Source organism: Grampus griseus, assembly GCF_964374135.1.
Source record: "Grampus griseus genome assembly, chromosome: 16".
Lineage (NCBI taxonomy): Eukaryota > Metazoa > Chordata > Mammalia > Artiodactyla > Delphinidae > Grampus > Grampus griseus.
Genome location: NC_139010.1, coordinates 48165651 through 48191057, shown reverse-complemented (window position 1 = coordinate 48191057; position 25407 = coordinate 48165651). Strand labels below are relative to the sequence as shown.

General features: G+C 39.0%; 1 protein-coding gene across 6 annotated transcripts in view; it reads left to right on the top strand.

Moving 5' to 3' along the window:
- Nucleotides 1-25407, top strand: part of SGMS1 (sphingomyelin synthase 1) — a 291005-nt gene that overhangs the window by 133628 nt on the left and 131970 nt on the right. For all 6 annotated transcript variants that reach the window (XM_082673862.1, XM_082673859.1, XM_082673858.1 and 3 more), the window contains 2 exons: nt 7916-7955; nt 14530-14673. The gene's annotated coding sequence lies outside the window, so the exon portion shown is untranslated. The remainder of the gene's footprint in view (nt 1-7915; nt 7956-14529; nt 14674-25407) is intronic.

The window sequence follows — 25407 nt, the reverse complement described above, 5'->3', positions numbered from 1 at the left end:
TATACATAGTAGTGTATATATGTCAATCCCGATCTCCCACTTCATCCCCCCCACCTTTTCCCCCCCTTGGTGTCCATACATTTGTTTTCTACGTCTGTTTCTCTATTTCTGCTTTGAAGATAAGTTCATCTGTACCATGTTTCTAGATTCTACATATATGCGTTAATATACGATATTTGTTTTTCTCTTTCTGACTTACTTCACTCTGTATGACACAGCAACATGTAAAAGAATGAAATTAGAACACTCCCTAACACCATACACAAAAATAAACTCAAAATGGATTAAAGACCTAAATATAAGACCGAACACTATAAAACTCTTAGAGGAAAACATAGGAAGAACACTCTTTGACATAAACCACAGAGTAATGAAAATAAAAACAAAAATAAACAAATGGGACCTAATTAAATTTAAAAGCTTTTGCACAGCAAAGGAAACCATAAACGATACGAAAAGACAACCCTCAGAATGTGAGAAAATATTTGCAGACTAAGCAACTGACAAGGGATTAATCTCCAAAATATACAAATAGCTCATGCAGCGCAGTATCAAGACCTGACTGTATTTTTAGTTGTGTTTTTCTCACACACACACACACACACGTGCATGCACACCACTGTTTTCTATGTGGATTTACTTGGATTTTATTTACATTGTATCCATTAAGAAGTGGATGCATGATATACATCTACGGCGTTGGGATTCAAGGCTTGCTACCCACTGATGTACATAAAAGGCTGAGAACGTAACTTGCTTTACTGGTGAAATTGCTGTGATGTCATTGCCATTTGTTTGTCACTGAATTGCAAGGATCTGGCTCCCAAATAGCACAGACCAGTTATTCATAGCCTGATAGGTTATGCTGTGACCAGTTGCTGTGAGTGATGGAAACTCTTTTCTAGGTGTTTATAACAGAGCGATTTTTAAAATGCATCATCATTGCTAAAGAGTAATTTTCAAAAAGTTAAAAAGTATTGCATGTAGGTATAAAATGAACGTATATCATAGTTTTTGTTCAACTTAGGGAATTAAAGGAGAATTTGAAGAACTGAAAAAAAAGGAATGCTATAATGAATTTATTAATAGATAACAAAATTGGTTTAGAAAGAGCAATAAAACATAACGTTTGGATTATCTTTCCTTCCAGGCAGATCAAATTTTATTTGCATTGCTAGGGATAAGAATTATTTGGAACTACTGTCTGTTTTATGGAGGTGTAAAATAATAGTCGGTCAAAGGTGCGTAGCCCTGTTGACTCAGAAAATCCCCAGAAGGCCCTCTGGGTGATGTCTAGCACTCACTGAAGGGACAGACACCTAGGACTCTCTTTTGTCCATTTCAAAATCTTGGACGATTTTTCCTGACATCATTAAAAAAATACTTTTCCAGCAATTTCATTCTTTGAGTACTTATAGTTTCAGACTCTGAGATTAATGCTCTTCTAATTTGTTCAAAACTGAGTGACAAGAATATTTAAAATGGGTATTTGGATTTCCAATGTCTTGTTCTGTTACCATTCCTCCTCCAAGCCCCACTCCACCCAGGTGGAGTATTGAAAGTATTACGGTTAAGGTGGTAGCACCATCTGATCTAAGTATTTCCTCTAATGACCAATCAAGTAACACTCTCTGCTTCTTACTTTCTTTAAGGGAGAGGTAGGGCATTGTAGTATCATTTTATATTTTAAATGAAAAATAGAGCAATTGAAAACAATATATAAAATTCTAATATTCTGTGTACAAATGGGATAGCCTGGGAAGTGACACATTTTAAGAGTCTTTACAGGAAAATTTGTAGTTCCAATTATGAATTTAATAGATGAAAATTCATTATGTGACAGCCCCGGTAATACAGAATGTTTTCCACCACTGCTCAGAAACTGTGCCCAAAAGTAGAATCCTCCTTGGTCTGAAAGGGATGTTTTGATATTGCCAGAGGTTGCCTGTACTGAGATTATAAACCATAGGAAAGGATTTATAGACCTTCTCATAAATTGACCTTATTTTATAGGTGAGAAACCTGAAGTCTAGAAGGAAGAGGGAGTTGAAAAAAATTTGACCTCAGATTTCTTACTAAGTGATATGAGCTGTTCACTTCCTTAAATTAGTCTAAAAATAAGTGCTTTAATTCTAACTAAACATGTCAATAGTAGGTCTTCACGTAAAAATTTAATTTAGGTTACTTTCATAGGCTCTGTCTTTCGGTAATTTTTTGCTTGCAAAAACCAGGTTAGTTTCACTCAAGAAAAGGTAGAGGGGGTGAAGGTGGAGATCAGGATGTAGCTCTCCTGAGAATCCCAGGTTAGGAAGTGGTTCAGGTTCAGCTCTCACTTTCTATGGCAGACTTGGCTCATGACACTTACCCTGACCCTGAGTGTGCCTCTTGACCTTTTACCCCAATATCTAACTGGCAATTTCCTTTAGAGTTTCTTAATTCCAGTTTTTGAGGCAGAGAATCTTGATTGGCTGGCCCCAACTTTTTAGCCAATAAACGCAAGTTGAAGGCTCCTGGCCAGCCTATGAATGGCTGCATTTTGGTCAGATGTTTCTCCAGGTCCAATCAGCTATGGCTGTGTGTGTAGGGACTTGAATCATGTGATACAGAAGATGGCAGTTGAAAAGCAACTGAGCCTGGGTGTGGTAGAATCCCCCAGAAATAGGAGTGGGTGAACTGACACTGTGATATGTCTTCTGTAAATTCAATTTTAGTAAATTAGTTGATTCTCAGTTAAAAAAACATTTCTCATAATCTCCCTTGGCACTGGATTTAATGTTTTAATCTGTTTCTATATTGGAGTACATTTGGGATTTCTTTTTAGTTCATCTTATATTCTTATTAGCCAGCTAAATTTTGCCTTTTTTAGGAACACAAAATACAGTTTTTGTGACTTGCAAAGTGTATTATGGTAGCTTGGTTTGACAATTCATGCTGAATTTTCTTTTGAAGCTCTAATGTTACTGCAAAGTATTTAAAAAGGAAATTAGAAAATTCTCATTGTTGTGAGTTCCTTTAATTTCCATGAAATATTTATTTTCAATATCTGAGAAGAATCCAGAATCAAAAGGCAAGGCATTTGGATTCATTTTTAAAGTAGTTCTTACATTGCTGACCTGTATATACTGTATCTTTGGGATATGGCATAACTTATACTTATGAGACTTTCTGAGTAGTTAGGGAGAAAGTGTGACTGTTTCAGAGGGAGACTGCTTGGACAATGATAGATTAGATGTGGTTTAGATAATTTTTTAAAGGCGTTATAGTTTTTGATCCTATTTTACTTGAAACTTTTTGATAGTGACGTAAGACTGTGTAAAGATGGTTTTACTGGAAGGTAAATTATAATAAAATATTATGTGGACATAATTACCAATCCAGAATTTATTGGTGTGCATATAATATTTTGAGAAAAAAGTTCTTAAGTCAGAAAAGAGCATGTGGACAATTCCTTCATTATTGCAAGTATGCTTATTTCCATTGTTCTTACTAAGCCCCGTGACAGACATGGACTAACTGTGTGGGGAGCAGGGTAGGCGAAGGACATTATAGGGAACTGCAGGGGCAAACATTTAGCAATGACTAAGTCTTTCGAGGGTGTGTAGTAATCCACTTTTGATAATAATGACTAAGCGAGAAAAGTAAGGGTGGCTGAACTGAGGGCTTGATTTGTTATAATTGCTAACAGAGAAACATGATAGGGTTTTGTTGGGTGCTCACCAATGTCTGTCCTAGGTACTGAGAGCCTTATATTGGGTTGGCCAAAAAGTTCGCTCGAGTTTTTCTGTAACATCTTACAGAACACTGGTCAAGTGTAGCTCGTGCCCTCAAGTAGCTGTACAGTAAGAATGTACTGTAGCGAAGGGGAGAATAAGACTTCCCTGGAGTGTGGTTGAACGTGTTCTCCCTGGTGAAGAACACTGGTCCCAGCTGCTAGCAGAAGGAAGCCTTGCAGGATCTCCAGCAGGAGACTGCGACTTGCAGTCACCATAAACTAGACAGGATGCCTGGGGCTTTGCAACTGTAGTTGTTGTCTTCTTTTTTTTTTTTTAATTATCATCTATGACTTTATTTTTTTTTTATATAAATTTATTTATTTATTTATGTTTGGCTGCATTGGGTCTTCGTTGCTGCACCTCGGCTTTCTCTAGTTGTGGCGAGCAGGGGCTACTCTTCGTTACAGTGCACGGGCTTCTCATTGCAGTGGCTTCTCTTGTTGTGGAGCACGGGCTCTAGACGCTCGGGCTCAGTAGTTGTGGCACACGTGCTCAGTAGTTGTGGCTCACGGGCTCTAGAGTGCAGTGTCAGTAGTTGTGGCGCACGGGCCTAGTTGCTCTGTGGCTTGTGGGGTCCTTCTGGACCAGGGCTCGAACCCGTGTCCCCTGCATTGGCAGGCGGATTCTTAACCACTGCGCCACCAGGCAGGTCCCGCAACTGTAGTCTTAAGACTGTAAAGGTTCTTCTCCAAGCCCAGCCAAGAAAGAAAAGGTTCTATTAAACTGTGTTTACTGACAGTTAAATATCAGAGGAAGAAAGCACTAACGTTGTACTTTGGATTTTGAACTCTTTTAAAGTAAGATTTAATTTGCATAGCACTCTGTTTATGAGTGAGAATGAGGACACTTTCAGTGGTTTTTCCTATTCTAATAAAGTATAATTTTAATAGAAAATTTAATAAAAATAGGAAAATATAATTAAATTGGTCACGTGCTGTTACTGGTCTCACTATAGTATTCAAGTATAATTACACACCGTTTTCCCCCTGAGAAGAAGCAACTGAATTACAATAATTCAGTTTGGGACAGGGCTGCCAAAAAATGAAGCATACCTGCTGCCCTTTCTGTGTCTTATGTCTGTGAGCCACCTAGCAAGATGAACCACTGCCCTCCCTGACCTAAGAGGGAGTCATAAGCCTTGAAAGGACTGGCCTTCCTGCGAATACAGGCTTGTAGAGTAGGAGTTTGCTGTGCCTTAGAGAATGCTGTGCACTTGAGTCTTTTCCTTCCTCAGCTTTGCTCCCGAGGCTCATTCCTTTTTACTTTGAATCTTCTCCTACTTCAGTGTAGTTTTTCTTGGGAGGAAGTCAGCAGTAGTAAAAACACAGGAGTTTGGGTATTGCTATACCAGCATTATTGTAAATAAGGGAAGGGTACCTTACTCTGTCCCCACTCCCCCCAATATTCTTCTGAATGTCACTGGGTTAATGTCTACGAAGATTCTTGCCTTACTATACTCAGTCTTAGGTGAAAGTTTAAAGCCACGGCCATCTAAGTGTAATTTGGATAATTTTTTTCCTGCTTTACTGTGCAAGGTGAGCATAGTTAACTGTCTTACTCACTAGTCCCAGAAAGAATTCACATGGTATGTTCACAGCATGTGTCCACTGTAAAATCAAGCCTGCAGCTTTTCCTATGCTTTCCCTGTGCCAGAGCTGGTACAGACAATCACCAGAGAGCTCTCAGCTGCTTTAGCAGTTATCTAAATCCATAAAAAGAGTCCATCCAGACCTATTTTTATTTCCTGTCCTCAAGCCACTGGCTAACAAGAAACTTCCCCCTGTCTCGCAGAAGGAGGGCACGTTGATATCCTTTGCTCAGGACACATCAAAAACAATTGGAAACCGGAAAATAGTGAAAGAATCACTAAATGATTTGGAATTGGAAAGCAGATTTGGTTGCTATCATCTTTAAGCCAGAACTGTCCTCTGTTTTTGGCGTTCAACGCTACTTGATTTGGGACCTTTTCCTACTTCCTCGCGTTGAAGTCTTGGACAAGTTTTTGACCTTGGACAATTTTCTGACCTTGGACAAGTTATATGACCTGTTTGGGCCCAGTGTCTGCATTTGATAAATTGGTGATCCTAACCTTTCCCTGCTTGCAGGGTTCTTACAAGATTAAATGTGAAGACATTTCATGATGTCTGACAATCATAGTTATTGACATTGACATATTATTTTGTATTTATCAGTGAGGATGCAAGAAGGCCTTATCACATAGTCTTATAACAACTTTTTTTAGATATTTTATTTCCTCTCCCTCTCAAGTAGCAGATTAGAAAGTTCCCTTTTTGAAGAGTGTTCTCATTTTGGCCCCCGCTTTTTTGAATGTACTTATGATAGAATTAGATATTCATGCAGGTGTGGTGTATCGTTTGAAGGTGACATTATCATAGGTTCCTCAATAATTTTTGGTGGTAATTTGCCTTCTGTATCTGTGACTTTCTCTGAGGGACATCATGTTCTTTCGATTTCCACACTTGCAGTGACAAGGCATTCAAAGTGGATAAAACAAGTTAACATGTCAGAAATTTACACCTTGTGAAATTTAAGGATTTCTTTTGAAATTTCTCCTTTGAGGTACAGAAAGATGAGTACGCCTAGTTTACACGTAACAGAACCATTCAACTTTTTGGTAATTCAGCAGAAAGACTTGATGGAATTTGAATTACTTGGTTCTTTTCTTATAATGATTCATGGGCAAAGACAATACAATATATTCTGTATCCAATTACAATGGCTTCTTTTCTGTGAACATTTTCCTTTTTGTTTTTGGTGTCTGCATACAGGCTGTAAAGAGGAACAGCTTTGCGTCACCTACTAACTGTTTAACTTTGTGCACTATACTTTGCTTTGAGACTTAATATCCTTATCTGTCTACAGGCAGATAAGATATGCTGTCTTCAGAGCAATTGGAAGATCAAATGAGATGATGCGTCAGTAACTTGGTCTAGCTTGTTAGACTAGTAGTAGACTAAACATACTTGTTTGGTAATTATCTTTATTTTATAGGTGTTTTTATACCTATAGAAAGGAGGTCCAAACTCCCTTGTCCCCCTCCCCCCTTCCCTCTGCTCCTGCTTCTCACATGTCACTTCCAACCGTACATACCTCCTGGACAATAGGAAGAAAGGCCCTTTCCCTGCTATTTATATCATAAAACACCTTCTGTTTCCTGCGGTCTCTGGAGACCCTGCAGGTTGACTTCAAACAACCATGCAACCAGTCAAAACATCTTCCTCAGACACATCAACATCTTTCTGAAATAATATCTTCTTGCAGTCTGTGACTACTTGCTTCTCTTGCATTTTATTTTGGTCCAGATGCAGAGATTCTTAGACTCTCAGACAGATCCTTGATCCAATAGGCAAAACTAGTGTGTGGTGTTCAAAGTCATGGCAGTGGTGATCTTTGGGGAGAGTGGTGGTTACACATATGTGTTCACTTTAGGAAAATTAAGCCACTCAAGATTTCTGTAGTATAAAATACATTAATACAAATGTTTATTAATTTTTTAAAAGGGTACTTTTTCGCCTCTTTCTGCAGGTACCGTAATTCACATGTATATTCACATTTATATTTTCAAAGGGCTATATTTCATTTTTAGTTGAGAAAGTCTTTTGTGAAATTCAATGAGGAAGCATTTCTAAGCTTTTAAGATGAGGTGGATTAAAGTCTATTTATAAGCTCTTTGATCATAAACATTTATATGGTGTGTAGTTTATCCCAGGATACTGAATATAAACATGTTGCTACCTTTTTTACTCCTTTTTTACGTAATTCTTATGTTTTGAAAACATGCCTTCATGCTTCTTTATCTTTCTCTGTATTGTCAGCGGTTATTTAGCTGAATGGTGAGAAGATAATTTATAAAATATATGATTCTAGAACTCGTGATACCGTTAGTTACACTTGGAATGCAATTTTTTATTGGCTTGACTTTACATACTTGCATCTGCATAGCTTTGCTTTGTAAAGCTTACTCTGAGTACCATGACAGCCAGAAATTAGCTGAGAAATGGGAAAGAACAAATTTTGCTATGGCTAGGGAACAAGAAGTAAATAATAGTTTAAGTTTTTTTTCTTATAAGCAGCTCATGACCAGAAGAATGCAGTTTAATTTACTTATTATTTTCTTCTAGATTGGAAGGAAGACTGATAAAGAGAAATAACGGGATTCAGGTAAATGGAATTAATTTCTTTATGTACCTTTTATGTTAAGTTTACATTTTTCGTGTTTTCCCATGAGAAGAACAAAACAATTTTTGTGGTCAACTTGAACATATAAGGAATGTTTTGGGGATATAGATGTAATAGTCAAGTACATACTTATACCATTTAATTAATCTAGTTACACATGTATATTTAATAATCACATTTATATAAAACATAATATTACAATTAATACTTCTTTCCTACTTCAGAATAATTTTCTTCCAACTCTTTACATACATATTTGATGTCAGTGTCTTCATTATTAGAGTCACATTTTTGAAGCATCCAGTACCATTTGCCAAGCATGTTATCATTTTAGTTGTTTGTGATACAGCACTTTTGGAATTCATGTATGGTGCTATAACTGGAAATTTTATTCCAAGCCACAAGAAAGTATTTGCATAATGTTAGAATAGTTGCTATTTTCACTCTTTCTGTGTAGATGAACATAGGAGATCTCCACTGTGTAACAGTTTGTAGATTTGCCTTGTTAAATATTCTTTCCTTCCTTTCTCCCTTCCTCCCTCCCTTCCTTCCATCCATTTATTCATTTCTTTTATTTATTTTGAGATAATTGCATGTACATTGTTTAAAATTAAACTAGTACTGTAGCAGCCGTTCCCTGTTGTTCTTATACTCCCATTACTCCTTTACCCAAAGATGGTACTTTTCACCTCTTTTAGTTATATTTTCTACCTATTTCTAAATAGCGCACTGTGTGCATTTCTTGATTTCTTTTAAAATTTTAGACATACACATTGATTTCCTGCTGAGGATTTACCTCTCATACACAACTCTTTACCCTCAGTACACATCTACTCTTCCTGTCTCTTGCAGTCATGTTACAGTCTGTGGTTAAATACATATTTAATGTTTGCTTTATTATGACTATACTTTGTTTATGACTGAGCTTTGCAAGACATACTAAAATGTCTCAGGCCATTCTGCTTTCTAGTTGGTTGTATGTGAACTATTTTGTTTCTCTGGAAAATGTTTGACTCTTTTCTTTATCCCCAGAATTCTGAACTTTCATATTGGAACATATGTCTTACGGCTTGTTGATGTTCATGGTCCTTTCAATTCAGAAACTCATGTCCTCTAATTTGGAAATTTTTCTTATACTATTTCTTTGGTAATTTTCCTTTTCCTCCACCCTTTTCTCTGTTTTCTGTCAGTTTGTTAGTTGGATATTTGGACCTACTGGTTTGATTCTGTAATTTTTTAATGTCTATTTCTTAGCTATTTTCTAACTTTCTGTGTTGTTCTTTTTTTCTGAGAGGTTTTCTTAGTATTTTTTGAACTTCTAATTTCTGTCAGCATATTTTTAATTTCAAATTTAATTTTTTATTGGCCTCTGAATATTTCTTTAAAAAAATGGGAACCTGTTCTTATTTCATGGATACAATATTTTCTCTTTTCCCTTGAGAATATGAATTGAATTATTTTGCAGTTTCTGTCTGCTTTTTGAACTTTTCCTTTTCCTCTGTTTCCCCTTTTTATCAACTTGTTTTGGCCCCTGGTTTTATTTTATTTTGTTTTTAAAGATTTTTGGGGGGCTTCCCTGGTGGTGCAGTGGTTAAGAATCCGCCTGCCAATGCAGGGGACGTGGTTTCGATCCCTGGTCTGGGAAGATCCCACATGCCACGGAGCACCTAAGTCCGTGAGCCACAACTACTGAGCCAGCAAGCCACAGCTACTGAAGCTCGTGAGCCTAGAGCCCACGCTCCGTAACAAGAGAAGCCACCACAATGAGAAGCCCGTGCACCGCAACGAAGAGTAGCCCCTGCTCGCAGCAACTAGAGAAGGCCAGAGCACAGCAACAAAGACCCAACACAGCCAAAAATAAATAAAAAAATATATTAAAAAAATTTTTTTTTGATGAGGACCATTTTTAAAGTCTTTATTGAATTTGTTACAATATTGCTTCTGTTTTATGTTTTGGTATTTTGGCTGCAAGGCAGGTGGGATCTTAGCTCCCGGACCAGAGATCGAACCCACACCCGCTACGTTGTAAGGTGAAATCTTAACCACTCGACAGCCATGGAAGTCCCTTGGCCCCTGATTTTAATGTTAGAGGTTTTACTCAAATTAATGGTGAGACTTTAGTTGTCTGTTCATATTTGCGAGTGAGACTATAAAAAGTGGACTGGAAATTTGTTTACCTAGTGGACTTCACTATAGGCTTTTTGGACAGGAACCTGGACGTGTGAGTTACTGTCTCCAAGACATCAGAATCTGCAAATCTTTTTTCTTGGATCTTTCAGTTTCTCCAAAACGGAATCCTCTGTTCACTGTTTTGTGGGGTAAAAGCTGGCCTGTGAGGATTTGCGGGAGCCATGTGGGGGGAGGGGGCCAGACGTCTCACCATCCAAGCCTGTAATGCTGACTTCTTGATGCCTCTATTTCAACCTTATCTGATGTTTCTGAGTCTGAAGTCTTGCTGTATGGTTTTCTCCAGAGAGTAAACTGCTTCCTCTTACGGAAGTAAGGACGGTTAGGCTGGCTCTACTAGTTGGGGAGAAGATCTGGAGTTCTAACTCCTTTTTGGTTGTTGTTTAAATCAACACAAATGCATTACCTTGCAGTTCTGTAGGTCCGAAGTCTGACATGGGTCTTACTGGGCTAAAGTCAGGATTGTCTGCAGGGCTGCCTTCCTTCCCAGAGGAGAATCCATTCCCTCGCTTTCCCCAGCTGCATTCCTTGGCTCTCGGCCCCCCTCCTCCCTTTTAAAGGAGCAACAGCAGGTCAAATACATCTCATGTTGCATTTCTTTGACCTCCTGTCTGCTTACTTCTTTCACTTTTAAGGACCCTTATGATTACATTGAATCTGTCTAGATAATCCAGGATAATCTCCTTAATTTTTTTACTGTGGTTAAAAACACAATATAAAATTTACCCTCTTAACCTTTTAAGTGTATAATATAGTAGTGTTAACTATATTCACATTGTTAAGCAGCAGGTCTCTGAAACTTTTTCGTCTTGCAAAACTAAAACTACACCCACTGGACAACTCTCCTTTTTCCCCTGCCCCAGCCTCTGGTAAACACTGTTCTATTTTCTAGGAGTTTGACTACTTCAGATGCCTCATATAAGTAGAATCTTATAGTATTTACTTTTGTGATTGGCTTATTTTACTTAGTGTAATGTCCTCAATCAAGGTTCATCCATGTTGTAGCATATGACAGGATTTCCTTTTTTTTTTAAAGAGTAAATAATATTCCATTATATGTATATACCACATCTTCTTTATCCATTCATCTGTTGATGGACATTTAGGTTGCTTTCACTTCTTGGCTATTGTGAATAATGCTGCAGTGAAGATGGTTGTGCAAATACCTCTTTGAGATCCTGCTTTCAGTTCTGGGCGAGGGGTAATACACCCAGAAGTGGGATTGTCGGATCATGGGGTAGTTCTATTTTTAACTTTTCGTAGAACCTTCATGCTGTTTTCCATGAAGTGGTTGCATCATTTTACATTACCACCAACAGTGCACAAGGGTTCCCTTTTCTCCACGCCAACACTTGTTGTTTTGGTTTTTGAGAGTGGTCATCCTCACAGCTGTGAGATGGTATCTCATTTGGTTTTGATTTTCATTTCTCTGATGATTAATGATGTTGAGGATACTTTCATATGCTTGTTAACCATCTGTACATCTTCTTTGGAGAAGTGTCTGTTCAGGTTTTTTAACAGGGTTATTTGGTTTTTGGTGTTGAGTTGTAGAAATTCTTTATATATTCTGGATATTAATCCCTTATAATATGTATAGTTTGCAAATATTTTCTTCTATTTCATAGGTTGCCTTTTCACTCTGATTGTTTCCTTTGCTGTACAGAAGTTCTAAAGTTTGATACAGTCTCATTTGTCTATTTTTAAAGCTTTTGTTGCCTATGCTTTTGGTATCATAGCCAAGAAATCGTTGCCAAATCCAGTGTCATGAAGATTTCCCCCTATGTTTTCTTCTAGCAGGTTTATATTTTCAGGTCTTACATTTAGGTTTTTAATCCATTTTGAGTTAAGTTTTATATGTGGTATAAGGCAAGGATCTAACTGCATTTTGTACAGACTTTAGTCAGCCTCCCTCTTCTCAGCTCCTTGCTGTCTTCTCCTGGGGACCAGAAGCTGCATGTCCTGAGCCTTTCTGGAGCATTCGGCTGGATTTTCGTTTGCTTCTCAAGCTTCGTTTGCTTCTCTTTCGTTTGCTTGCCTGTTCTGCTCTGCTCTGCTCTGCTCAGCAGTCATCTCTGCCTTCAGCTTCCAAAATGCCATTGATGTCTGTTGTCTTCACTAATATACTTTTCTGTTCTTTTTGTCCTTATAGATTTATATCTTTTGTCCTCTTTGCTGTAATTTTAATGGGGTTGAGAAGGAAGTAGAGATAAACAGACCTATTCCATTGGGCATCCATAATCCCCAAATCCATATTGCTTTTTAAAATGATATTTAAAAGACTTTTAAAAAATGATACCTCACATTTGCTATTGTTAGATCCTACCTCTGAAAAGAATTGTTCAGTCTATTTCTTTGCTTCTCTTTGTTAACCAGTTTCTGTCAAGGGACCTATAAGCATCCAAAGCTAGCATTAATTAAAGTTATTTTCCCAAACATTATCATTTTAAAAACCCAGATTTTTGTTTGTAATATGAGACAGTGAGGTCTTGAATATAAGGTGACACCCTATTTCCTGAGTTATACTTTTTTTTTTTTTTTTTGCGGTACGCGGGCCTCTCACTGTTGTGGCCTCTCCCGTTGCGGAGCACAGGCTCCGGACGCGCAGGCTCAGTGGCCATGGCTCACGGGCCCAGCCGCTCCGCGGCATGTGCGATCTTCCCGGACCAGGGCACGAACCCGTGTCCCCTGCATCGGCAGGCAGACTCTCAACCACTGCGCCACCAGGGAAGCCCCCTGAGTTATACTTCTTTTAGGTGGGTGGAACCCTTGATTTATCTTTAGGTATATGCACTGTATGTTGGTATCATCAGAAGATGATGTTCTTTTATATAAATATATTTTACTCCGAAGCTTTTTAAAAAAAATTAATTTATATTTGGCTGCGTTGGGTCTTCATTGCTGCGTTCTGGTTTTCTCTAGCTGTGGTGAGCAGGGGCTACTCTTCGTTGTGGTGCGCGGGCTTCTCATTGCAGTGGCTTCTCTTGTTGTGGAGCACAGGCTCTACGCGTGGGCTTCAGTAGTTATGGCAGGCAGGCTCAGTAGTTGTGGCTCACGGGCTCAGTAGTTGTGGCACATGGGCTTAGTTGCTCTGAGGCATGAGGGATCTTCCCAGACCAGGGCTCAAACCTGTGTCCCCTGCATTGGCAGGTGGATTCTTAACCACTGCGCCACCAGGGAAGCCCACTCTGAAGCTTTAATTGAACACTTTTAAGCTAATGTAATGGCAAGAGAGTCCTTTTTGTTTGTTCTTAGTTAGTTTGTGACAGTGGCTTTCTATTGACTGTATTTGATTATTTACAAGGATAGTGCTATTTCTTACAGATAGGATAAAGGTTGGTTAAAATGGGAGATTGCTTGGTATGACTAGGTCCTTACGGACTATCAAGAGTAGTTTTTTGTTCCAAGAATTGTTTCCTCACAAAGTTTAGCCTGTTAGTTTTCTTAAGATAGGAACCCAGTTTGGTCCATGCAAATCCCTAGGATTTTTATCCTGGGGTCCAGGGATGGGCTTCAAAGAGTTGAAGATCCTCCTGAAATTTGAGTGGTAGTAGAATAGGCTTAGCTATCATCAGATATTCAATGATGAGGGGCTTGTGTGATCCTGAAAATAGTTGAGAACCCACTTCTAATACATTATTATAAAGAAAAAAATAGAATGTTGCTGATTAAAAGAAACACGATCAAAATGAAATGCCACCTTGCTAGATGCCATTAGATTCCACATTCTTTCACATGTAAGTACAAATGACCGTAAATAGGGACTAAATGAACAACTTTCTTTGTTCCTTGTCAGATGCAAAACATTATCTCTATCTTCCTAGTTATGCACACACCCATTTACACACATATAACTATGAAAGGTATCATTCATGAGGGTAGTGTTTTAGCCTAGAGAAATGACCACTTTTTTATCAGTCAACTTGTAAAGAGGGTAATTTAGGAGTTACCCTTTGTTTTCATAGTGAAACTGCTATACTTTATTTGTGAACATCAGTTATTTGTTGACAGTTAAAGATAGTAGATAAATATATAAAAGGAGAGATACCTCTCTGTGATAGAGGGTTACAGACTTTTGTTTTCAGTTAAGAAAAGATGGGATAAGTTTATGTTATGTATATTTTATGACAATTTTTATTAAAGATTGAGGAAAGAAAGAAAGAAAAAAAAAGAAAAAAAGATGGGGGTGACAAAAGATGGGGTGGGAGGTGGGGAAGGTCAGTTGTGAATTTTTGTTTCCAGTCTAATACTTGAAAACTTAAATGCTTTTCTTTATAGTGAGGTGTCCTGGACTGATAAGGTCTCTTTCAATGTAGGAATTTCATGATTCCATTTTCAAAGTGGTTAAGCTTAAATTGCTCTTCTATTCTAGGTACACCATTGAGTTCTTTGGGATGCACAAAAGTGTCTGGCTGAGAAGCTTATGAAATAGAAGACAAGACCCTGCCTCAGGAAGCGTACATGAGAATAATTTTAAAGGAACCCAGCGATAAATGCAAAACAGTAGCTGTTGGAGGTATGTCATGACTTAGAGCTTGGATTGAACCTAGTGTGGCACACTCTGTACTAAGTCAAGTTGAGCCATTCTCTGGGAACCTTCTTAGAGCAGAACCTCACCCTCTGGCCTCAGATACACTAGTGACTGTTGTTCTCTGAACTTGACTGTGTAACAGGATGTCACTCTTAACTCTTTCTTAAGCAACTCTGACTCAGCCCCTCTAGAGTCCTTCCTATTGCCTGGCATACAATAAAGATGACAGTAAAAAAAGGCAACATTTGACTATGGACAAATGAAAGCGATAGTAAATTTCTAGCCAGATACCTCACTGCTTTCTCTTCTGGGAATGGGGCAGTCAGTATCAAAGCTCAATGAATGTGTGTCCTTTGAATCAGCTGTTACTTACTGGCTTTTCTCTACCCTGTTTGACATCAAGGCCTTATCTGAGTCTGACTGGGTGGTAGCTGTATCTGATTCACTGGTTCCCTGTTAGTCATTGAATTTGACCTTCTTGTCTCCTTGACCCCTCAAGTTACAGTGTTAAGTGGTTACTTCATTTTCTTGCTTAGAGCAATAATTCTTTACTCCTCAACCAACTTTATCATCAAGGTCAGGGTAACGCATTATTTCACATCCTTCGACCTTCAGCGATGTCTGGCTTTTGATGCACTGGCTCCTTTTTTATGGCATAGCCTGTGCCATGTTGTGTGTCGTCTTGATCCTTCAGGCGTTCTTTTTCCCAATCTACCAATATAGAACACTTTAAATATACCCTGTGCCAAATAGTTTATATCTTCGATCATCATACCGTCATGAGAACATTAAACAAGTCCCACTTTCTAGATGAGAATGCTGAGGTTCCAAGTGGTTGAATAACTGGCCTACTATTTCTCAGAGAGTAAGTGGCAGAAATGGGATTTATAGCATTTAACTAGTGTATTAAAATCAAGTATTTTCTAATTTTATAATTTCACTGAGAGTATATTATCGGTATGTGACATTATTAAAATATGCCCTCTTTCTAACATATGCTCTGACGTCTTTGTTGATACATTCTGAATTGATTATAAAGGCAGTATAGGAAGTATGAGTGGACTTTGATGTTTCTGATACAATCCTGTTGTGTCTGTGACATTTGTACCAGTACCCAGATCCTTTCAATATAGTTAGTGAAGATGATAAAGGCAAGGAATGATGAGATTTTGCTAGAAATCTTCTCATGTAGTTCACAAGCTTGTTTCAGAGTCTGAATCCTTTAAAATGTAGGACATCTATTCAAGTGCTTAGTCTTGGCTCAAGTGATCACTTTCAGTATGTATAGCTGGGAAGTTTCCCTGAAGGATGTGAGTTTTAAGTTTAAGTGAGTTTAAAAATAAATCGTATCGGGCTTCCCTGGTGGCGCAGTGGTTGAGAGTCCGCCTGCCGATGCAGGGGACATGGGTTCATGCCCCGGTCCGGGAGGATCCCACATGCTGCGGAGCGGCTGGGCCCGTGAGCCATGGCCGCTGAGCCCGTGTGTCCGGAGCCTGTGCTCCGCAACGGGAGTGGCCACAACAGTGAGAGGCCGGTGTACCGCAAAAAAAAAAAAAAAAAAAAAAGAATAAATCGTATTCACTTTTTGTTTTGTCCCGAATAGTGGGCAACATGAGTTGAAGATCTGTGTATAAAATCCTGGGAGGTTGGTGTGGTAACCTTCTTTGAAAGATGAATAACCTGAGGCTTGTGACATTATGAAACTTGCCCAAGCCCGTGCAGTTAGAGGATGGTAGAGCCAGAACTTGAACCTGGATTTGTCTGATTTCACGGACTGTGCTTTGGACAATTATGCTGCCTCACTGATTACACGGTGGTGACATTTAGATTGCAAATGTGGCCAAGGATTTTTTCCTGCTTTACATTCATACAAAGGCAGTCTTAAAGCAAACAGTTAAATAGGCCTCACCCTTACAGAGGCAGAGGCTTCTAGATAGCCTGGTGTAGTCACTGATGGGGTTGCATCCAAACAGTGACAATTCTGTTAGGATGGACTGAAACCTGGGAGGTGTGCCTCCCCGGCTGTGTGTCCTTTCCCACACTGAGCCTAGTATGCTGCCGGGAGCAGTTAGGCTTGGCTCACCTGAGCTGTTGGTGAGCAGCTGTGCCTTCCAAAGCAGTTGTGGCTGGAGTTTGGCTACAGAATCACACAGCTCTTGCATTTGTATATGAGTCTCAAAATTTATGAAATATACAAACCTTAGAACTTCAGGTATATTGTACCAGTTTTACTAAAAGTAAAATTTCTTTTTGTTTTTAAATTTACTTTTTTCCTAATTCTAAACAGAAAATTTGATGAACATTAACAAGTTCAAACAACAAAATACAAACCACCAGTCAGGTAGCTGCTGGTAATATTTTGGTGTGGATGCTGCCAGTTTTTTTCCTTACGACTACGTATACCTTGTAAAAATTACAAAATTAGAATTACAGTGTTCTAGGTCTGTTTTTACTCAGTATAACTTCAGCGTTTTCCCCCTGTTTTTAAGTTTTCTTTTACAACATGCTAAAAAGTGGCTACAAAGTGTTCCATGTGGGTAATAACATAAGTTATTCCGTCTTATTATTAGGTAGACCTAATCCTCATTCAATTCAGTTAGTACCTCTCCAGATTAGGCCACAGTGGTAGGACAGAAGCATTAAAATAAACAAGAACTCCATAATTGCCACTAGTTTTTATATATCTTGTAAAATAACTAATGAGGGTTAAGATATGATGAGAAAACCCAGATCACTTCCTCTGTCACATTATACAGTGAACCTGACTTGTAAATTTCCCAGTACAAATGCATGAAGGGAGTACTGGAAATTTCCTTTTGACTTGTAAATTTTTAAACCTCCTTTTTCTTTCATTGAGGTAACCCATCTATGACAGGTAACTTCAGTTTTCCTGTGGTTAGAAGAAACTTCTCAAATTCTTATTTGCAGATAGGTTGGCGCTCCTAGTTCCGTAATGTACTTGATGCTTCATGTACTAGTTAACTAAGCATTTTTTCCCCTCTTTTTTTTCGCAAGGAACCCCAGGCCTCATGAGTGATGCTGCTTTACAATCTCTTACAAACATTCACCATGCAGTACAAATAGGGCTTCTCCTGAACTGAAGTTCTGTGCTCCTAGGGGGTCAGAGTTCTCAAATGGTGATGACAGCTGAGATGGGTCGACATTTAATAGATGCATTCTACTTAGGCTGATACGAAGCCGGGACTATAATGTGTTGTTCCTTTTTATTCTTCTCTAAAGGCATCGCTGTTAAGTTAAATTATCATCATTATCGTTATATCATCATCCTCACCAGGCCAGTGCTTTTCAGACATGGTTCCTTATTGCCCTTGAAATTCCAACATACCTGGGAGTGGGTTACAGGTGAGGGAGGAAGGCAAGGCCTTTGACCACCTTCTTGTCTCATCAACCAACAGCTCTGCTTTTATATGTTTTATATAGTGAGCTTCCACAGAGTTTTGTTTAAAGAAAGTTTTGTTTACTTCCTTAAGGAAGTAAAGACTGAGAATCACTGTGGCGTAGTGAACCTACAGGAGGATGAAAAAGAGAAAGAAAATAGATGTTTGCACGGTATTACTTCCAGTGTTCATTATGCCTGCAATTCTCCTGCAGGGACACAATCCCTCTTGGGTTTGGTACTTAACCATAGACCCTCCAGTTGCAATTCCCATAGACTGACCTGCTTTTAGGGCAGTGGTTTCCCTGGAGGTGCCTCAGAAGTTCTAAGGTTAGGAGAGATGGAGTGATAGCCTTACAGTCATTGGTGGTAGAAAGTAACTTTGGGTGATGGGGTCAGTGAATGGTACTAAGTATACCCCTGCAAGGTTAGCGCTGGGAGACTGGTCTCTATATTCTGGTTGATGTGGGTAGTGTGAGGGCATTCTTGCCATCAGAGTGATGTGGTGCGTGATATTGAGCCTGACAGTCTGTGAAATCTCCTTTATCTATTTCTAGATTCTTTTAGAACATTTTGGGTGGGCTGTCTTAAATTGTAGATTGATATTAATGAATCACAGAACTGACCCCTCTTGAATCAGGCACTTTAGCTATGTTTGTGCCACAGCTCAGTGGATTAAGTAAAGAATTTCCCTAAAGACCAGCTTGGTAATATTTTTTAAATAAAATTTTGCTCCTTTTCAAGTTTTTCTTTAGTGAGATATATTAAGTATGCTTATTTCATGCTGATAATTCCAGTATTCGAAGTCTTTTCAGATCTGATTTCATTTGCCTGTTTCTGTTGGTGCTCATTCATAGTATCGTATTTCCTTGTGTTTACGATTTATTGGCTGAACTCATGTTCCTTGTGATTTTTTTTTTTTTTTTTTTCCGGTACGCGGGCCTCTCACTGTTGTGGCCTCTCCCGTTGTGGAGCACAGGCTGCGGACGCGCAGGCTCAGCGGCCATGGCTCATGGGCCCAGCCGCTCCGCGGCATGTGGGATCTTCCCGGACCGGGGCGCGAACCCGTGTCCCCTGTATCGGCAGGCGGACGCTCAACCACTGCGCCACCAGGGAGGCCCCCTTGCAATTTTTATCTGTGTGAGTTCTTTAGGGTCAAGATTAAAGGTAGGTTTTCCCAGGGAGTATTTATGTTTGCTTCTGCCAGGTACCTGTAGGTACCATCAATCTAGACAGTCTTTAAATTAAATTCTCTACTTGAACTTTCTTGAAGCATACAGTACGAATTTAGGCCACAAAACCACACGAGTACTAGTTGTTGGCTGTGAATTCTCAAGGGAGATTTTCCACCCAGACCACCGCCATGCCTCACCTCACCCCCCAAAAAGGTGCTGGGGATAAAAAGCATTTTCTCTTCTCTTTTGATGGAGCAAGTTTACTTCTCATTCATTGCCCATATCCTGAGGGTATAGTTCTGTAAAGTTCCAGTTTTATGCCAGGAGCTCTTAAACTCACCAGCTTGAGGAGTCTTGGTTTTATCTACTCTCTTGCTCCATGTAATCATTATAATAAGTTCAGGGTGACCAGGGTTCTGGTTTTGTTGCTTTCTTACTTCCCAGCTTTCCTACTTTTACTGTCTCTTACTTTATTGTCGCCTCACTGGTACATTTAAAAAGATGTTATATTTTCTTCTTTATTTTTATTTGGGAGGGTAGTTTAAGATATCTGTTGTGTCATTCTGCATAAGTGGAAGAATGAGTAGGTTTTTTGTTGAGTAGGTGCTTCTAATAGATGAGGTGGGAAGATATTTAGGGCAGAGCTCAAAAAATTATTAAAAATTTAGGTACAAGCCCAGCCTCCCCTTTTAATTTGAGTGTCTGCCGTGTACAGTTGGATTAGGTCAGGAATGAGGTGGAGAATAATTCCTTGTAATATGCTTTCTGAGTTGGTGGGGACTTTGATGTCTTTGACACATTATTTATTGAGATGAGATTTATTCTTGTTCATTGATTTGATTAATTAATTGTCCAATATTTTCCTATATCCTATAAGTTTACCCTTCTAGGAAAGATTCCTAAGTAACTCCCCCACTTTATGGGGGTTTATTTGTTACATTTTGTTATGTGATATCTGCCATAGGTCCACATGATGATGTCCTGAGAGGCTCTGGTGTATGTTGGTCCATTTATTCAATATTATTTCATTTGATTCTGAATTAGTGGAATATTATTTGAAAGTGAAAATAGTTGCAATTAATATAATATTAATAATAATTAATATGCCAGTGATACTAAAAAGAAATCAGTCTCAAAAAGAAATTCTTAATGTTATGGTTTAAATGTACAATGTGCAGATCCTGTGGAATCAGTTTTATGATTTGAAAATTCAGCTGCCTTATACTCTTTGGGCACTAAATAGGAGTTTAGCAAGAAGCATTGCCATCTGACAGAAATATGTAATACGTACATGTGCCACTCACTAACCTAAATGAATTACACACTCTGTTGTGAACTTTAATTTTCTTGTTTTGAGACTCCCTTATTAGATTAATGTTGCAGAGGAGGACCTGCTATCAGGGTTACTGATCTAACACAGGTAGCCTTTCCTGGTCCATCTGTCACTCTGCATTGCTACATTAGAACACAGTTTCCTGGAAACAGCGATATATTTGGCATGACTTAAACTAATGACTACTTCTTTTGAGCATGTAGCATGGTGCTAAGCAAATGTGAAATGGAATAAATGTTGACTTAAATTGGAAGAAAGCTCAAGTTATGATGATTAGGGTAGGGATAACGATTGCCTGGAACAGTTATGTATTTTAGCTTATGAAAATTAGTAGTGTGTTTTAAATATTTGCCATGGAAGGAATCAGAAACATACCATGGTAAGCATGCCAGCTGGATTAATAGCATGATTTGTCAGCTGCACACTTACGTAAGACCATATTATGATTAGAAATTTTAAGATTAATATTTGAAGGGCTTGGGGATGTTTATTTATTATGATTTTTTTGAGTAGCTGTGTTTGGAAGTTTTAATTTTGTAAAATGTGTTAGCTTAACAGATCTTCACATTTAGTTCTGAAAACATGGCTGTTTGTTTTTAAAATATTGTAATGTTTACTTTGAATTGGCATTGGTGGAAATAGTTTCTAAGGAGGAAAATGGTTTGCATCCCACGTTATAAATATTTTCAGGCTTTTAAACTATTTGATCCAAAGCATCACTATTTATTATTTTTTGCTCAAAATTTGAGAACTTAGAATTTTCCTAGTGTTTTTTTTTTTCTTATCACAGTTATATTTTTCAGCAGAGTACATTTCTGAGAATTATATCATTGATATTTTTAATAAGTTGAATACATTTAGGTTGACAAGGAAAGCTCACTAATTTTAGAGGAATTCTTAAATCCTTTAGTAAAATGAAGAAAGCTTTCTTGATGTGAATAGTCTTCTCTTTTTTTAAAAAAAAAAAAACTTTTCTCGTTTTTATTCTTATTTATTTATTTATTTGTGGTATGCGGGCCTCTCACTGTTGTGGCCTCTCCCGTTGCGGAGCACAGGCTCCGGACGCGCAGGCTCAGCGGCCATGGCTCACGGGCCCAGCCGCTCTGCGGCATGTGGGATCTTCCCGGACCGGGGCACGAACCCGCGTCCCATGCATCAGCAGGCGGACTCTCAACCATTGCGCCACCAGGGAAGCCCGTCTTCTCTTTTTTATGCAGGGGTTTTTAATCTTGGGGTACTCTTCTGATAATTTTTTTAATATCACATTCAAAGATACATTGAGCATGTTTTTGACTGCATATATTTATTTCTACCTACATTAATTTGGGAAAGAAACCATAATAGAAACAAAGATTATATAAATAACAGCTCATTTTTAGAATCTTTTTCTTCCTAAATATTTGGTGGGAAAATGTTAATTATTAATGTATTCACTTTCAAACTTCCACACAGTCAGAAAAGCAATTGTTAAAACAAATATTTGAAGACATAATTATTGTCCTAACCTTCTCAACATTCTATTGCTTTTCTCTTCTGTCAAAGTGAATAATCAAAGTAAACTAAAACTTAGTTGTCTTTTTTAGTGATTGGGCCCTGTCTGGGTGAAGAACACATAAGTGTCATCTCTTTGTAATCCAGAATCTGTTTTTTTTTGGCTGCACCATGCAGCATGCGGGATCTTAGTTCCCCAACCAGGGATTGAACCCACGCCCCCTGCATTGGGAGTGCGGAGTCTTAACTGCTGGACCACTAGGGAAGTCCCCAGAATCTGTTTTCAAACTCACTCCCCTCTTAAACTTTGTTTTCTGTACAGCAATATGTAATGTCTTAGGCTCATCATGTAGAATAATCCAGAGTGATCTCCCTCCCATGGATTTATAGCAGTTATTTCTTTTTTCCCTCTTTTGCTATTTAATCCTTAGCTGGCCTGTGCCATCTCTGACATTATTATTCTCATTATTTAAAATAAAAATTCTATTGACAGTTTCCGATAGTCTGAAACTGTTAGAGGATAATAATATAATAATATTATTAATAATAATAGGAAGATAATAATATTTGCTATGTACTGTGTGCCTTTTATATCCTAAGGTCTTTATTTATATGATCTCTAATGAGAAACCTGGAACCTTGCAGGGATCTTCATGAATTCCTTCATGCAGCAAACTTTGGGTGTTACATTTATGTTTTAGACCCTCCTTTAGACACGTTAGGTTGTGAACAAAGGGAAAAAAACCTAAACAAGCCCCAATCTTGTACCATGGAGCTTATAGCCTAGTGGGAGAAAGAGGCTAAACTAGATGAGTAACTAGCATACATGTGTGTTAGATGGTGATCAGAGTTCTGGCAAAAACTGAAGCAGAGAAGTGGGTGGGAGTGTGGGTATGAGTGAGGGGTGTGTGTGTGTGTGTGTGTGTGTGTGTGTGTGTGTGTGTGTGTAACGTGTTCGCCGTAGCACAAATTAGGGAGGGCAGGGAAGGCCTCAGAGGGAAGTGCATGTAAGGTCATGAAGGAGGGGAGGGAATGAGTTTGCTCATTCTGGGGCAAGAACTTCCCAGGCAGGAAGATAGTAAGTACAGAGGCCTGGATACTTTCTTTGTTTCAAATCCAGGAAACCAAAGCTCAGCCTTGCCCGAGGTAACACAGTTCCAAAGCACCGGTTCGCTGGTTCACACCCTGATCTGTCTCAGTCAAAGCCCTCGCTCTTTCCGCTACCCTGGGTGACTCTAAAAGGAAATTTGTATTCATCTTAGGATGCTTTCCAGCTCCTAACAAAGTGCATTGTACATCGTGAGCACTGAAGGTCAACCATGCTGCTCTCAAGCAAAAGTAATAGATAGGTAGGTAAACAGATAGATTAGTTTTCTCTACTCAGCTAGTAGAACCTCAAAATGATAACCTCTTCCTCAAATCTCTTAAGAGGATTAAGAAAAAACTTTTAGCAAACTACCCTTTCTGCTTTTTCTTTTCTTTCTTTGAAAAAATTTATTATTAGTATTTTGTTTTAAAAATCTCTGTTCTTGTTTATTTGTGAGATTTCAAGAGTACACTCCTAATTGTGTACAAACTGACACAAGCAGTAGTTTAGAAGGGAGAATATACAACAGTAACAGAGACAGACGGGATGGTTTCTTCTCTGTTCCCTTTAAGAGGTATTGCTCTTTTGTTGTTGTTGTGTACGTGGAGCCTGTGAAAAGGGAGTTCACTAGGATCACGGTATACAGTGTCATTTTTAAGTCTGAATAGTGAAAACATTCATTGGTAGCAGATTAACTGAAGGTATCACGTGGGCTGTGAACCCAAAGACTTGCCGTTGGGGCATCACCTTGTACCGAGCACCGTTCCACCACTTGTCTCACGTTCCCTCCAAGAGGGATAGCAGATCACTGGTCATGACTGACATTTGGCACTGGCCACCTGAATTTGGGGTACTAGCTGCGATTTGAGTCCATGTGTGCTACTTTTCGTTCTTGGTCAGAATGAAGAAAAATAATTTTTAAAATTCTTTTTGGATAAAATATTTGTTAACCAGTGTGCTGTTTATGGCATTGTGACTTTGATATTAATTATGGTGAAGTAACCCTGACACTCATTCTTAGAATCCTGACCCAAGTGATCTGATGTGGGGTTTTCTGGTCAGACTCATTGGATTTTAGTGGCTATAAGAACCTAGTTTAATATAACTATTCTAGGGTTATCTCCCTCTTGGAACCAGTTTGTGAGGATGACTGAAAAGTTAGGGTGGAGGCTGAAAGTTTGGCAAGTAGGCTAAGTAGACTAATCATTTTCCTTTGTATGGGCCTTGCCTTCTTTTTTGTATAAGAAAAGAATTACGTCTGTAAAGAGTGTGAGATTGTACTGAATTGATTCAGGTGACATTTGAGGGAAACATTCTTGTTCCAAAGATGTTTGTGTATTTCGAGTGGATTTTAAGAGCTACTATTTGAGATAAATAAATGTTTGGTAATCACTTCGTTCTCTGGCCTTGGTAGCAGTTCTATCCAACAGTAGTTCTTGTCTCCTTTTATTCATAGCCTCTATTTGGTGGTGCTGTTTTTTCCACTTTTATGGTATCTTCTTCTTCAAAGTGCTGCTTTGCATGTGGCTCTCCTGGCCTCTCCAACTCATCACTTTCACCTTCAACTCCCAATGCTACCTGGATCGGCATCTCTGTTGATCCACTCAAACAATACACATTGAGCACCTGTTCCCCAATAGACACTGTTCTAGGTACTGGGATACAACATGGAGCCAGACAAATGCCCTCTTCTCATTGCATGGGGGCGGGGAGAACAGACAAAGAACAGACAAGCATGTCAGGTAGCGACAAGTTTTACGAAGAAAAATAAAACAGGGCTAGGGTATGGAGTGATGGTGAGAATGGCATCTTCCACATGGTGTGTTTGAGTGCTGACTGCAGGAGCAAGCCTCAGTCGGGGGGCATCTGAGGAGAGTGGGCTTCAGACAGAAGAAACTACAATTGCAGAGACCCTGACGGGAGAGTGTATGAGTGATGGCCAAGGGGCAGGGGTGGCTACAGTGCAGTGAGTGAGGGGAGAGGTTTTTTTTTGTTTATTTTTTGTGGTACGTGGGCCTCTCACTGTTGTGGCCTCTCCCGCTGTGGAGCATAGGCTCCGGACGCGCAGGCTCAGCGGCCATGGCTCACGGGCCTAGCCACTCCGCGGCATGTGGGATCTTCCTGGACTGGGGCACGAACCCGCGCCCCCGGCATCGGCAGGCGGACTCTCGACCACTGCGCCACCAGGGAAGCCCTGAGGGGAGAGTTTTAATATATGAGTTCGGAAAAGTATTTG